The sequence below is a fragment of the Abramis brama genome (genome assembly GCF_963993115.1).
Source record: "Abramis brama genome assembly, chromosome: 23".
NCBI classification, from domain to species: domain Eukaryota; kingdom Metazoa; phylum Chordata; class Actinopteri; order Cypriniformes; family Leuciscidae; genus Abramis; species Abramis brama.
Genome location: NC_139985.1, coordinates 16,171,719 through 16,185,134, shown reverse-complemented (window position 1 = coordinate 16,185,134; position 13,416 = coordinate 16,171,719). Strand labels below are relative to the sequence as shown.

Genomic DNA, 13,416 nt, shown 5'->3' with positions numbered 1-13,416 from the left:
TTCTTTCTGTTGTGTATAACATTGACAACACAATCCATACAGAATATGCAGTGCAAAAGTAAACGTTGCAGATTTCAGGGAACATAAACAGCACAAACAGTGAGAACTTCAAAATTCAGTCTGAGAACATATGACATTTAAAGTGTTGCTATATATAAATGCATTATTATCTCATCACTAATGGGGCAAATATTCATGTTGATTATGTAATGCAGGCAGTGCTGAAGGTCAGGTAACCCTCAGTAAAGGACACACTGATAAAACCGAAGCTTAGAATTCTTTATGAGACAGTCTAAGGCAGAGTTACTAATAGAGAGACATTTGAAGTGAGAGCAAATGTCACATAATTGAATTATGACACACTGAGTTGTGTTTTATCACAATAAAATTCAATAAAGTTCCACAGGGGATCAGAGAACTGAGCAAATAAATCTTTAAAATGAAAATAATTAAAAAAACAAATCAATTCATTCATTGGTTCCTGCTTACAAATGATTAGGGTCGATAAGATTGGTTTATTGTTTTTGAAAGTCGTATATTAACCCTTTCCCCACCAGTGTTTTTGAAAAAAAAGTTTCCAGACACAGCCAGCATTTTTGATCATTTTCACAAAAGTTTCATGGCCCCTAGAATATTTTGTTCTATGAATATCTGGACATGCAATATATCAAAAGAAAGAAAAACAATTCTGCTTTTAAACAAAAAAACCCAGTTTTATTCTAGCTTCATGCATTCTTTTTTTTAATCAACACTTGAATGTGGGTTTCATAAAAAAGCAACATTTTGAGCAAAAAGCTGAGAAAATCTAGTTTTTGTCAAAGACTATGCCTGGATTGTATTCAAAACATAGATGGAGTAGATCGAGTCCATCAACACCCCCAGTGCTTCACAGTCCTATAGCTCGTCCTGGGTCGACATTTCATTCAGTAACATTAGGCAGTTTTGATTTGTATGCTGTTTAATGTTGATAATTGTGTTATTTTACATATGTTTACATACACAATTCAAAATAACTGCTTTCTATTTTAATACATTTTAAAATGTAATTGATTCCTGTGATGGCAAATTTTCAGCATCATTACTCCAGTCTTCAGTGTCACATGATCCTTCAGAAATAATTCTAATACGGTGATTTGGTGCTCAAGAAACATGTCTTATTATTACCAATATTGAAAATAGTTGTGCTGCTTAATATTTTTTTTCAGGGTTCTTCAGTTGAATTGAAAGTTATTTGAAAGATAAATCTTTTTATAAATGTTTTACTGTAACTTTTGATCAATTTAACGCATCCTTGCTGAATAAAAGTATTAAAAATAATACCGCCACCACAGCTCACCACACATGCATGCTTTTCAATTTTTAATGGTATCGTGTTTCTGAGTGGTATGGAGAAGAAAAAAACAAACTCGGGCCTACTGAGAAGAAATGGTCTGCAGTTGTGCTAGAGGGAGCGAGAAGTGCTGGGCCTCGACAGACTCACTTCATTATGGACTTAACTCCCTTTGGTCCCTGTGAGGGAGAGCGGAAGATGAGACTGACTCCGAGACTGACTCCGAGAGAGAGAGAGAGAGAGAGAGAGAGAGAGAGAGAGAGAGAGAGAGAGAGAGAGAGAGAGAGAGAGAGAGAGAGAGAGAGAGAGAGAGAGAGAGAGAGAGAGAGAGAGAGAGAGAGAGAGAGAGAGAGAGAGAGAGAGAGAGAGAGAGAGAGGTAGAAAAGGGAGAGAGGATGGAAAAAAAGAGAGAGTACCGCTGTATCTGGGACAACCGTTGACATGACAAAACGGTTCTCTACGCAATAACAGTAAAAGAACGACTCAATTAGTGTGGCTCCTATCTCGGCTCCTTTATCGATCTTCTCCAGATGAAGAACAGCAGACGAGAGAGTTTTCAATCAACCGCTACTTTCTGAAGAAGGACAGAGGCGAGGTTCACGCTGGGTGAAAATCCATGGCTGGAAATATAAATAAATATGCAAAGCATATATACAAACGATTGGTAGGCAGGGTGTGTAGGTTTCATCTGACCCGATATGTCGCAATTGAAATGCCTCTTCTTTCACGGTTGTGTCGAATACAATTGCTGGGCCTGAGTCGGACACGAACGGAAAGTGTCCCTGCGGATAGATCAATCGGACAACTCATCAGAGGCAGGGGGCACTCAGGACAATTCAATCCCTTTCAAAATTAACCTTCAAGATAAGAAGAAAAAACCTCGACTGCTGGATACAGCGCTGCGACGCCCCCAAAGGGAATGTTTTCCAGGTTTCATGCCGAGTTTAAATGCTACAGCAATCTCTTCAAACGAAGTGGAAAACAGCATGTAATGAATGTAAGTGAATTCGTGACCGTTCTCACGGCGTAATTTCAACGTAATTTTTAGGAACCAGTGGACAGATGGTTTTAGTCTCAGCGGTAATACGGAAATTTTCATGCGTTTTTTTTCAATTTGCGGACAACATGCGCTTCCCGTAATTCACGCCGCCCTCTTGGTTAAGGAAGTAATGGAGGTGCAAATTTTCAAGAGATGTGCATATGAGAATTTATGTTTCTATTGTTACAGATGTGTGTGTGTGTGTAGGCGAGTGTTGTTCTGGCATCGCCATCTGTCCCCGGCATTGTGTGAGTGATTGTGTGTGTGTGTTTCTGGAAGAGCTCTAGGCGAGGACTCATCTGCTTCATCAGGCCTCCATCAGTCCTTTGACATCGGAAAAGAACAGCGACAAGTGCCGAAAGCCCAACAACGCTCCCTACAGCTGCGCACCTCACAGACACCGTCTTGTGTGTGTGTGTGTGTGTGTGTGTGTGTGTGTGTGTGACGGACATGAGCTAAAGGAACATGTCTAACATCATTAGATGAATATCTTGTACCTCTCTTAGGTATCTGAAGTCACCCACACACACAAACACACAGTCTCACTCACAAACACGCTCACACACACAGTCACTCACACACACATACACACACGTACTCACAAACAAACACACACAAAAACACACACGCACGCACACACTCATACTCTCAAACACACTCACACACACAAACACTATCTCGCACTTTCTGACATACCCACTCGCACACACAAAATCACACTAACACAAACTCACACTCACTCTCTCACACTCTCACACACACTCTCACACACACACACACTCACACACTCACACACACACTCACACACACACTCACACACACTCACACACACTCACACACACACACTCACACACACTCACACACACACACACTCACACACACTCACACACACTCACACACACTCACACACACTCACACACACTCACACACACTCACACACTCACACACACTCTCACACACAGAAAGTGACTAGGATAGGATACTAGGATATTTCATAATTCATCAAATCCATCACACAAACCCATAACTAAAGGCTTTCTAACAATTTTTTTTTCCTTACGACTTCATCCTCTTCACAATGCTCTCTCGGGCCCTGGAACGCATTATCTGGCAGCCATTGATAAATGAACTAAAGATAAAGGAAAGAGAAGCTAATTAATATCGAGAGGAGCTCCAGGTTGCACATCGATACAGTGCCTTAAAACATGATCTAACCTAGGAAAGAGAGAGAGAGAGAGAGAGAGAGAGAGAGAGAGAGAGAGAGAGAGAGAGAGAGACAGAGAGAGGGACAGATAACGAAGAGCTCGGGCATAGCGGGCTTCCTTTGAGCCACGAGTGTAATGATCGCAGGAATAATTCGGAGATAGCAGGGAAGTATAGGATGAACATTTTACTTTGCGCCCTCCTGTGCATTGTACGTGCTCGTGTACGACAAGATCAGATTTAGCATTTGTATTGGACAGCGATACACTCAGGAATACAACAACAGACCTTATCGGGCCGAGATTTGTGTCGGAAGGGAAAAATAAAGAGACCCAAAGGAAAAACTTCATACACTGCGATCAATACCTAAACCAAATTAGACAAGGGTTTAAAACACCAGAATTGCACTTAATGAATAAAGTGTAATCTACGGTAAAGGATGGAGTGATAGTAAGGTTATCTAATTTCATGGGGATGGTGAAGCAAGATAAACCCAGTATCCTTCATTAATTCAAAAGTTTAGTATACAGATAACAAGTTAAGTTTGGGACAGATCCTAAAAGTGTCCTTATACATGAGAGTAGAGTTGAAACGATACCAAAAGCGTTAGTAGTTGATACCAATTCAAGTGAAGTTGAACCAATTTTTTTTTTTTATTGTAATATATATTATATTTAAGTGTCATTTATTTTTGTGATGGCAAAGCTGCATTTTTAGCATCATTACTCCAGTGTCACATGATCCTTCAGAAATCATTCTAATATGCTGATTTGCTGCTTAAGAATAATTTCTTATTATTATCAATGTTGAAAACAGTTTTTGCTACTTAATATTTGTGTGCAAACAGTGATATTTTTGTTTGTGATTCTATGATGAATAGAAAGTTTTAAAAAAAGCATGTATCTTTGGTAACATTATAAATGTCTTTACTGTCACTTTTGATCAATTTAATGCACTCTTGCTGAATAAAAGTATTAATTTCTTAAAAAAAAAAAAAAAAAAAAAGTTACTGACCCTAAACTTTTTAATGGTAGTGTATCATTGTTTCCATAAAATATTAAGCAGCTCAACTATTTTCATTAATAACAACTGTTTTAATAATAACAATATCACAGATTTTACTGTATTTTGATCAATGCAGCTTATATATTTTTGTGGAAACCATGATTAAAAAAAAACAAACAGCTTTTATTCAGCAAGAATGCATTCAATTGATCAAATGTGATAGTACAGACATTTATAAAAGTATTTCAAATAAATTATGCTCACTGAACTTTCTTAAAATTATTCAAACATATTCTTAATAATACTGAAAAATCGATCACAAAAATATTAATCAGCAAAAACTGATTTCATTATTAATAATAATAATAATAACCATTATTAATAATTGAGCACTAAAGAATAACTGAGCACCGTTCAAGCATATTGGAATGATTTTTAAAGGAACCTCTATAAGGCCAGTGCTTGGTTGAATGATCTTCAGCGCATAAATGGACAAGACGATTTGCTTTTCACAGCACTGCCTGCCCGTCAAACGTTTGAGGTGTATTTATGCTCAATGTTATGACAAACTCTCATGCATGGAGAGATTGTGTGAAGAGACCATTAAAGTGCTTCATGTTTGTACTTCTGTTGAGTATTATGTAAAGTCAATGACGGGGAGATCATTAAACAAGCCACATTTTGTCAAATACAAGCGATTTTGAGTCCAGACCCTGATCCTGTTCGCACCTCGTCACCCTATCATGTTGTATCTCTTCTCTTAAAATCAGGAAAGTTGCCAAAAGAGCAAAAGAACGACGTCTAAATGTCAGTGAACATCTTCCTGCACACGTACCTATGCACACATTGTTTAAACCAGAACAAAAACGACAATGACTGTACAAGAGTGGCTGTACTGTTGAACAGATCTCACACTGATCAAAGTAAAAGGCTAGATTGAGACAGACAGCAACCTTTCTGACAAAATAAAATAAAAATACATGACCGGTTGTAAGCAGATCATCAAATGCATCTGTGGAAAGCCTCTTCATTGAGGTCTTCCATTAGTCAATGACAACCTGACCAATGGAGACGCTCAAACTAATTGGATATATAGTACTCTATGAAGTTTCTGAGAAAAAGATCACAGGCCATGTTTAATAAAGTAATATCAAAAGGTAACATTTATGCAGAACACCCTCTTTTATTAGACACGGTCTACACAACAAGCGTATTATTCTGCATGGGGGTCATTTATGTATTCATCTCTTGTTATAAATCAGGCTTTCTGACTAAAAGGCATAATAGAATCTAATAGAGATCAAAGAGCACTGGATGATGTGTTTGGAACATGGACATGAACATGAGCTACAGTACAGGCCAAAAGTTTGGAAACATTACTATTTTTAATGTTTTTGAAAGAAGTTTCTTCTGCTCATCAAGCTTGCATTTATTTGATCAAAAATACAGAAAAAAATGTAATATTGTGATATATTATTACAATTTAAAATAATTGGTTTTCAATGTATTATACTTTAAATTATCATTTATTTCTGTGATACAAAGCTGAATTTTCAGGATCATTACTCCAGTCTATCACATGATCCTTTAGAAATCATTCTAATATGATGATTCATTATCAAAGTTGGAAACAGTTCTGCTGCTTAATATTTTTTCATAACCTTTCATATACTTTTTTAGGATACTTTGATGAATACAAAGTAAAAAAAAAAAGAAAAAAAAAAAGAAAAAAGAAGCAAATGTTTTAAAAATATAAATCTTTTGTAACAACAATATACACTACTGGTCAGTAATTTGGGGTCAGTAATTTTTTTTCTTTCTTTTTTTGAAATAAATCAATACTTTTATTCAGCAAGGATGTGTTAAATTGATAAAAAGTGATAGTAAAGAAGATTTCTATAATTAGAAAATTTTTTTTACTTTGAATAAATGCAGTTCTTTTTAACCTTTTATTCATCAAATATACTGTATTAGGCAGCAGAACTGTTTCCAACACTCATAATAAATCATCATATTAGAATGATTTCTAAAGGATCATGTGATAGACTGGAGTAATGATCCTGAAAATTCAGCTTTGCATCACAGAAATAAATGATAATTTAAAGTTTAATAAATTGAAAACAAATTATTTTAAATTGTAATAATATATCACAATATTATATATTTTTTTTTCTGTATTTTTGATCAAATAAATGCAGGCTTGATGAGCAGAAGAAACTTCTTTCAAAAACATTAAAAATAGTAATGTTTCCAAACTTTTGACCTGTACTGTATGTTTCCATCCAATGTTGCGAATTTAACTAATGCTCAAAATTGGAATATCGCATAAAATATTTGCAGATAAAGCACCGTTTCCATCCAGTGAGTCGAAGAGAACAAAATCTTCGTCACTTACTGATAAACTGCCGATAAATATCACTAAGAAAAATGGAAGTTGAAGCAGTAGGAGAAGCCATTTTATAATAATTTTCATATATAATATATAGTGCAAAAATCTCCACAAAAACTTTTTAAAAATGCAATAAACATTAATTTAACAACATTAAATGTAACATAAAACCCTAATGTACATAACTGATTAGAACAAACTAAGAAAACTATGAAGAAACATAGTTATTTTAACAAAAATAGATCAAATGTGAAGTGTCACACAGGGAATTGTGGGAATGTCAATTTATGTTTTTTCACTGTAAATTATACAATGAGTTGTTCTTTTTCACTTTCAAAAACTGTCAATTTAACGGTATTTTACAGTAAAATTACATTAAATGTACCATTAGATCTATCACAGTTATTTACCGTATATAGTACGGAAACTTTCTGTTAACCAATTAACAGTTTTTCACTGAAGCATTTTTTTTAACGGTCTTTTACCGTTAAAATCACGATAATTTTTTACAGTGCGTTTCTTGAGCACTAAATCAGCATATTAGAATGATTTCTGAAGGATCACGTGACACTGAATAAATAATGTAATGTAATGACAAACTTGAGGTGAATTAAGCAGTTTAAAAATGCCAGGAGCCTTAACTCTTTACTGTTAATGTTACCCAAATATACCAATATATAACTGACCAATGACTGCAAATCACAGTTTATTCTCATCTTGTCACTGGTTCAATATAGCAGAATGTGGACTTAACAGAGAGGTTGTGATCTCACCACATTTCTTCTACACAATAAATCACTTTAATCTTCAGCCCTAAGACTCGGACCACTGCAGTGCAAAAATAAAAAAATCAGACCCCAGAGCGAAACCGACTAATTAAATCATGAGTCATTTTACAGTTTGCATCCACTCTAAATCTGCAAAAAAGTTCTGCTGTGGAGATTAAATAATTACCTGGACTTAAAACAGAAAAACTATTTTTCTACTTCCAAGAGATCTTACTGAAAATCCAATAGATATTGCCTCATTCGGAAAAAAAAAACAAAAATGCAGGATTTGCATTTCTGAGCACATTTCTTTCCCTCCCAAATTTGCATAACAAGCTCGCAAACCCCTTTTCTTGAGAAATGCCTTACGTGAAGAACATTTTCAAAACCAAACAAGCATGCTCCAGAGACCTCATGCACGCAAGGTAATACTGAAAGTAGCGTCTTTGCTGCTCGCTTGCTAGCACATCAGAACAAACAGCGGTGCGTTTTATTGTTTTTTTGTAAAGCATCATCCATCATTCTCATGGGTGGGAAAGAAAGTTTTGAAACAAGTGTTGACATTATTGAAAAAGCGAGAAAACTCCCGACCACTTAGGAGCTAACTTGTTTTGCGGGACTACCTAAACAGGTGATTACTAGCGAGTGAGGTGATCACATAATAGAAAACATGCTCCACGTGTTCAGACTGGAAGCCGATCGGCTCAAAATGATACAGAACTGCGGACGCCATTCAGCCCGTGTGTGTAAAGTTTACTTATTGTTTGCTTATGTATTCTCCGCTGTTCCTTGAGCTTCAGCAGCCCGGACACAAAATAAATGTGTCTCCTGCCAGCGAGACATCGTTCTATCAGTCAGCATTAATGGTCTGAGAGCAGGGGCCGAGGATCTGGCAATGCGGGGCTCAGATGAGCGTGGTCCGGGGGCCAGACAGTCAGACGCAGGGGAAATGAGCTCCATTACAAAGGTGGCCATGTTGGGGCTGGGAGATTGGGCTGGCTCTTATTGCCTGTGTTTGGAACAAATGGGAAATGTGATTCCCCCGGGCCACAGACAAGAAGGGACGACTGATCATTATACACTAACATCACCAGCACAATGGAGATGACAAGGGCATGGAGGCCCCAAAGGATACAAATGATGGAGTATGTGCAAGGTGGGAGTGAGAGTATATTTGTGTGTTTGCACTCGTATATAAAGGCCAGAGTCGTGCCTAATGTTGAGCAGACAGTGGCGCAGACAGTAATGAGGAGAGAAGAAAGAGGGCTTCTCATCCCACAACTTTCACCTTTCTCTCACGTTTACATTACCCTACCGCATCTGTCCATACCATTTTCCCCTCATGGTTGCATGCTCCTGTGAGAGTCCCTGACCGTGAAGCCGGACAGAACGAGCCAATAGGATTTCTCAGCTCGGCCACTGAGGATGTTGAATAAGATATGAGTGATTCTGGAAACAGAGCAGGTAGCTGTTCAGGAACAATCAAAAGAATCAAATTCAGAATCAAAGAGGTGCAAAAAGTATACATGAACACCTCAGGGTTCCCACACGTTCTCTATTTTAAAATTTCATACTTTTCCAGACCATACTTAACATCTGGTAAATGTTTTAAAATCCAACTGTATGTTACATTTTGAGTCAGAATCTATGTATGCCATTATTCTGCCAAATCACTTCCGGAAGATTCTTAAACAAATCAATTAACACCAACCCCAGACAAGATCAACGCACAGCATTTTATTAAAACTGCAATGCTTGTTTTAGAAACATTGTTTATTTATTATAGCCCATGATTGGTTAAGAGGTTATTAAGGTCTTCCAATAGAGGTAGTCTATGTGGACGTTTCTGGTCCCAGTAAATCTCAGGTGACCTGAGGACAGCTCTGTTGTGAATTATTGAATTGTTTCATGTTGCTGTATTAAAATAAAACATTGCTATGGTTGTTTACATTAACTTTAATTATAATACAGTAAACTGTAATACTGTGAAATATTATCCAATTTAAAATAACCGTTTTCTATTGTAAATTTAAAATATAATTTTTCCTGTGATGACAAAGCTAAATTGTCAATGTTGAAAACAGTTGTGCTGCTTCATATTTTTGTGGAAACAGTGTCATTTATTCCATGACTCTTTGATTAATAGAAAGTTCAAAATAACTTTTTTATACATTTATCCATACCTGTAAATTCCTCAAAACAAATTCCATACATTTCCATATTTTTTCAAACTGCGCAAGAACCCTGATGTGTTTGAAGTGACAGATTTTGAGAATTTTTTTGCATCCATTTACAATTACAGATAAATATAAATATTAAATATTAATATTAAATATAAAACAAACACTACTGTTCAAAACTTTCGGGTCAAAAATATTTTTAAAAATATTAAAAGTGACAGTAAAAACATTTATAGTGTTACAAATGTTCAATGTTGTTTTGAACTTTCTATTAGAACTTAAAAATGTATCAAGCAACTCATTTTCAACATTGATACTAATAAGAAATGTTTCTTAAGCAGCAAATCAGCATATTAGAATGATTTCTGAAGGATCACGTGACACTGAAGACTGACAAATTCAGCTTTGACATCACAGGAACACATTACATTTTAAAATATATTAAAAAAGAAACCAGTTATTTGTAGTATTTTTTCAAAATTTCAAAGATTAAATAAACCTTACATACCCCAAACCTCTAAATGGTAGTATATAAAATATAATTTGCGAATAACTTGCTATAAATGTTATTTAGATTTATATTTGTTTATAAATATTTATATAAACATACAGGTTCTCAAACCATGTAATGTACTCCCATCTAAAATAAAACTATTTACAAATATAATTTGTTATTTAACTGCTATAAATATTATTCGTTATACTGTATATAAAGTGTACATTCTCAAAAATCGTAACTTGTAAAATCTAATAAAAATTTGATTTAACTTTATTATAATATAATTTATTAACATTTTATCTGTTATCTGATAGAAGCTGAATTAAACTATTTTAGATGTTCAAATACGTTTTCAAAACTTTTAATCTCATTAAAACAAAAGTTTGTTTGTGGACACTTTATGCAGTTATGTCATTGTTTGGTTTTCAGTGCATGTGGACCAATTCTGAGAGAGGCTGGCAGATTCACCGGTCAAGCACCAGCACCATTTCGGAGGCATATTCAATTCCATGATGCCTTGAGCAAACATGTGTCATCTCCAGTATAGACTGATTGAGCTATAGCTACAAGATAACATATTAATGTGCTGTACGGGACATCCAGCATTCATGAACACAGTGTTTTGACCAACAGAACTGACACACAACAACTTTTGTTTCAGATTTACCTTGCAGCAGCCAGCAAACAGTATCAAGCTCCAGCGCTGGCTCGTAGTTAACCTCAAATACACATCACACAACCCGGTGCTGCAGCCTTCTCTACCCAGGGCAGGTGAAATCCCCACCGGTCACAATTACCCAGCAAAGCACCTTCATCAAACATCCAGTGCCTGGGAGCACGTCTGACGTGCCACAGCCCTAATTCACTCCCACTCCAAACTACACTGCATCGGGACCAAATAGCCATGAGCAAAAACATCTATCCATCCACGTCTCCCACATCTAACTTCGAAGGGAGGGAGTGGGATAATAGCGTTGTTTAGCCATTGCCATTTGGATTCAACTAGCAGGTGCTTTCGGCTTTTTCTAAAACCGTGGCAAATGTGAAATGTTTTATTCATGTTCTATGATAAAACTTTGCAATGTACTGTGTGTGGTGCGTATTGACAAGGTTCAAAAATAAAGAGTTCTCCATCGCTCTTTTTCCACATTTCAGTGGCATAAATAAAAACCCTGAACAATGGTTATTAACGAAGACAGACTTATGTAATCCAAGTGTTACAAAATGTGTCCACTCTGCACGCACTTCCATGGTACTGCGTTCATTTATCAACCTACCTATTATAAATACAGATAAAGAGGCAGGAAAAAACTGGAAGCTTGCCCATGTCTGATGAAAACAGGAGAGAAACTAAGAAAGCAAGAGTGGGTGTTCAAGAGTCCCTCTACTCTGAGTTGCCAGGGAAGGTAGCTTTAGTGAGTAAGAATAAAATAAATCTTGTTTATCAAAGGAGTTCATATACACAATGCACTTGCCTCCCTGCAGACTTTTTAGAAAGGGTTTCACAGAATGACAGTTCATCAATTTAAACCCTCCATGCTTCAATTTTAAAGTCCACAATAGTACAACACAACAATTCTAGCTGTACTTAAAAGAATTCAAGTTCAATCGACAGCATTTTTTTCGCATAATGTCGATTACCTCAGACGTAATTTTACTCATCCCTTAGCTCAAAACAATTGTCTGCATCTAGTCTGCATCTTTAGGGTTTAAAGAAGAAAAAAAGTCACATTTGTATTAAAGGTCTTACATTAAACAATATCTTCATAAGTTACTTAATGTAAACAAGGAAGTTACACATTACTTGATATCCTTACACAAACAATGCACAAAAGTTCTCATTGGCAACAGAGTTTGAAGTTAGCTATAACTTTACACAGGTTAGTAGGTAATTCTTTCACAGTTGTCTCATGTTAACGCATATAATATTTATGTATTTTATGTCACTAATGGACATTAATTATTTTCTGTAGTAATCAGCATTATACATCAACTGCTGTTAGCTAAGCTTATTTTGTATTGAACCCCAGAACATTCTTTAAACTAATACAATCCTATACTAGAAGAGCGGTGTACCTCAGGTCTCAGTTTTAGGGCCTTTTTTTTTTTTAGTCTATTTCTTCTTTTTTTTTTTTTTTTTGACAGGTGGGGATGGGTTAATTACAAATGCTAATCAATTGGTAAATTAATGAGAATGATTTGAAGGAAGCAAGGGAAAAAAACAAACAAACCAAGTCCCAAAAACAAACAATCCAAACATTACCGATGGAAGATAGAAGGCAACTGCGTATTTCATCCCGCCAGAGGATCCAATAATTAACATCCCCATTAATATTCCTTCCACAGAGCCTGGGTGGCTCTGAACGCTTCTGTGAAATGCAAATTGCTGTACATAGAGGCTTCAGAATGGGAACTGCGTGACTGCAAGGGAGGGCTGCCACTCTACCCCAATAGAGCTCAGAAATGTTCAGGTACCCCATTGATGACAGGAGGGCAGGAGACAGGAGGAGACTGGAACTTTTGAGAAATATTCAACACGATTTTTCTGCATTATTTATCTAATCAAATATAATTCAGTCAGCAAAAAATATTAAGGACATAATAAGGACATAAATCCTTATTTTTGTCAATTGTTTGGAACAATCATTGGTTTGACTTTCTGAAAAGGGACAAGGAGAAATAACTAAATAAATTTCATAGTTTTCTTTGTTTTCCTTTGCTGATCAATTCATTGAAAAACAAAAAAAGTGTATCTTCTATCTGAAGAGAACAATATCACTTTTTTCATGTACGTAGCGTTGCTGCTTTGGTCTGCTATACTCAAAAAGCAAGGTGTGCTATTAAAACCCAGAACTCCTGTTTACTGATGCACAATGAGCATGATTACTAGATGAATTCCATGTTTCACATTATTGTAAACAGAGATCTGTTATGAAGACATCAGTGTGCATCCCGAATACAAACACACCGAGTTGAAATCTAATCAGGTGCATATTGACATGTG

The 13,416-nt window shown here is 36.0% G+C and overlaps 1 protein-coding gene across 1 annotated transcript in view; it reads right to left on the bottom strand.

Moving 5' to 3' along the window:
* Window positions 1-13,416, bottom strand: part of suclg2 (succinate-CoA ligase GDP-forming subunit beta) — a 127,150-nt gene that overhangs the window by 44,930 nt on the left and 68,804 nt on the right. The window lies entirely within an intron of this gene.